At 36.1% G+C, this 3751-nt stretch overlaps 1 long non-coding RNA gene across 1 annotated transcript; it reads left to right on the forward strand.

Annotated features, from left to right (window-relative positions):
* The first annotated feature begins 213 nt into the window (after positions 1-213).
* LOC127720401 (uncharacterized) lies at positions 214-979 on the forward strand. Its single transcript, XR_007990720.1, has 3 exons — positions 214-408; positions 578-752; positions 907-979. It is a non-coding gene; the product is annotated as an uncharacterized LOC127720401 (long non-coding RNA).
* The last annotated feature ends 2772 nt before the right edge of the window (positions 980-3751 follow it).

Genomic DNA, 3751 nt, shown 5'->3' on the forward strand with positions numbered 1-3751 from the left:
ATACTTGACATGTATATAAACCAACACCAGAGGGTGTGTCATAATGTATGAACAACTTCCTAGGTCAAAGGTCGAGGTCAAAAACTTTGGTTTCAGTTGACAACCCCATGTCCTATGGTAAAGATCGTGTCCGCACTATATCTTGAGAACGGGTATGATTTGAAAGTTTATACTTGACATGTATATTAACGAACACCAGAGGGTGTGTCATAATGTATGTAGAACTTCCTAGGTCAAAGGTCAATGTCAAAAACTTTGGTTTCAGTTGACAACCCAATGTCCTATGGTAAAGATCGTGTCCGCTCTATATCTTGAGAACCAGTATGATTTGAAAGTTTATACTTGACATGTATATTAACCAACACCAGATGGTGTGTCATAATGTATGTACAACTTCCTAGATCAAAGGTCAATGTCAAAAACTTTGGTTTCAGTTGACGACCCCATGTCCTATGGTAATAATCGTGTCCGCTCTATACCTTGAGAACCGTTAAGATTTCAAAGTTTATACTTGACATGTATATTAATCAACACCAGAGGGTGTGTCATAATGTATGTATAACTTCCTGGGTCAAAGGTCAAGGTCAAAAACTTTGGTTTCAGTTGGCAACCCCATGTCCTATGGTAAAGATCGTGTCCGCTCTATATCTTGTGAACCGTTATCATTTCAAAGTTTATACTTGACATGTATATTAACCAACACCAGAGGGTGTGTCATAATGTATGTACAACTTCCTAGGTCAAAAGTCAAGGTCAAAAATTTGGTTTCAGTTGACAAGCCCATGTCCTATGATCTTGAGAACCGATATGATTTCAAAGTTTATAATTGACATGTATATAAACCAATAAACCAACACAAGAGGGTGTGTCATAATGTATGTATAACTTCCTGGGTGAAATGTCAAGGTCAAAAACTTTGGTTTCAGTTGACAACCCCATGTCCTATGGTAAAGATCGTGTCCGCTCTATATCTTGTGAACCGTTATGATTTCAAGGTTTATACTTGACATGTATATTAACCAACACTAGAGGGTGTGTCATAATGTATGTACAACTTCTTAGGTCAAAGGTCAAAATCAAAAACTTTGGTTTCAGTTGACAATACCATGTCCTATGGTAAAGATCGTGTCCGCTCTATATCTTGAGAACCGTTATGATTTGAAAGATTATGCTTGACATGTATATAAACCAACACCAGAGGGTGTGTCATAATGTATGTACAACTTCCTAGGTCAAAGGTCAAGGTCAAAAACTTTGATTTCAGTTGACAACCCCATGTCCTATGGTAAAGATCGTGGCCGCTCTATATCTTGAGAACCGTTATGATTTGAAAGTTTATACTTGACATGTATATAAACCAACACCAGAGGGTGTGTCATAATTTATGTACAACTTCCTAGGTCAAAGGTCAAGGTAAAAAACATTTGGTTTCAGTTGACAACCCCATGTCCTATGGTAGAGATACAAATTTTTTACCACACATTATTCACAGCGGGGCCCACAGAGATGGCTCCCATCTCAATGATATCTAGTTCCTTTAGTCAAACTTATATTTTGAATAACTTTATTTTACTTCCAAATTTTTATCAGTTTACATTATACTTTTGAAATTAGCATTTTAAAAGAAATGTATTTTGGGTTCATCCGAAATGTTTTCATGAAGGTCTAAGAAATAGCCAAACCACTACGGCATCCATTACTTATCGTCATAATTACTGGTATTTAAAAGCTTTTATTTATGATGAATTTAAACTTTCAATAAGATAATTTAATGTCAAAAACTTTGGTTTAAGTTGACAACCCCATGTCCTATGGTAAAGATCGTGTCCGCGCTATACCTTGAGAACCGTTATGATTTCACAGTTTATACTTGAAATGTATATAAACCAACCCCAAAGGGTGTGTCATAATTTATGAACAACTTCCTAGGTCATAGGTCAAGGTCAAAAACTTTGATTTCAGTTGACAACCCCATGTCCTATGATTTAGAGAACCGTTATGAAAAAGAGAAAAGATCTTTTCTTAGACTTTCCTTTGTCAACAAAGGTCTCGATGGCGTCAATTTAGGCATTATCTTTCTTCATAAATTAGTTCAGTTGAAAATACCTCCTTATTTTTAAGATCAGTCTGTACCAATAATTTCTTATACCTATACCAAACCAATTGCAACTAAAATTTTCAATTACAAACACGTTTTCCAGGATCTCAATATTGACTACTTCAAGTCTAAACCTCCTGATTGCACCTGTGCTAGTTCCCAATTCACATATTATCCGGCTAGCCACGTTATTACCGGAGACCTCAGCATTGTCAATAACACTTCCCTGCGAAATGTGTTATCCAAAGGTCCGAAATATCGTGAGCCTAAAACAATAAATTGGAAATACAACTTCAAAATACTGATGGATTCGGTCGAGGATTATGCCAAGCAATGGGCTAAACGCGAGAAAGAAGACGTAGATACTCTTTCCGAATGGATTAAGGCTGTGAAGTCGTTGATACAAATCAGAATTAAGAAACTAAATGGGTCTATCAATACCCATGCTACGTCAATCTTTAAAGACCCAAATGTTGCAAAACACTTGTCCTACCTCCATGACAAATATGTTGTTGTCCTCGCAGATAAAGCCCCAAACAACATCGTTTTTGTGTGTAAATCTCATTACATAAACTGCATGATAAATGAATTAGGTATTGACAATTCACTTGGAAACTCAACATATACCCTCACGACACTAACCAAAGAGGAAATCCTGGATAATTATAGGTCTGTTCTATGTTCCTTTGGAATTTCAACCAAAGATGAAGAACTGGATCTTCCATCGCTGTATTGGATACCTAAACTACATAAGTGTCCTTACAAACAGCGGTATATTGCTGGGTCTTCCAAGTGCTCCACGAAACCTCTTTCTAAATTATTAACATCTATTTTATCAGCAATCAAAGCCGGGCTTCAAAGTTATTGTGAAACTGCCTATTCTAGAGGTGGCGTGAATCAGATGGTGATACTAAAAAATTCCAAAGATCTTTTAGAGTACATATAATCAAAGACTCTCTCATCTTGTAATAGTATTAAAACATTTGACTTTTCTACACTTTACACAAGTATTCCCCATTCCAAACTAAAAGACAAATTGAAAGAGTTGGTATTGCTTCGTTTCATAAAAAAGAATGGCGAACGTAGATACAAGTATCTTGTCTTGGGGAGGGATAAATCTTACTTTGTAAAGAATCACTCTGATTCAAACAAAACATTCTCTGAAATTGACATTATCAAGATGCTTGATTTCTTGATTGACAACATATTTGTTACGTTTTGAGGACGTGTTTTGCAACAGACTGTCGGCATTCCAATGGGAACCAATTGTGCCCCTCTTCTTGCCGACTTGTTTCTTTATTATTATGAGGCTGATTTCATACAGGAACTTCTTATGAAGAAAGATAAGAAGTTAGCAATATCCTTTAACTTTACTTTCCGCTATATAGATGATGTTCTCTCACTAAATAATTCAACATTTTGTGACTATGTTGAACGCATCTATCCCATCGAACTAGAGATAAAGGATACACCAGATACAGTTAAGTCTGCCTCATATCTTGACTTACATCTAGAAATTGACAATAAGGGTCAGTTGAAAACAAAACTTTACGACAAAAAAGATGATTTCAGCTTTCCAATTGTGAACTTTCCATTTCTATGTAGCAACATTCCAGCAGCGCCTGCATACGGAGTATATATCTCCCAATTGAT

Source organism: Mytilus californianus, unplaced genomic scaffold (genome assembly GCF_021869535.1).
Source record: "Mytilus californianus isolate M0D057914Y unplaced genomic scaffold, xbMytCali1.0.p SCAF_11, whole genome shotgun sequence".
Lineage (NCBI taxonomy): Eukaryota > Metazoa > Mollusca > Bivalvia > Mytilida > Mytilidae > Mytilus > Mytilus californianus.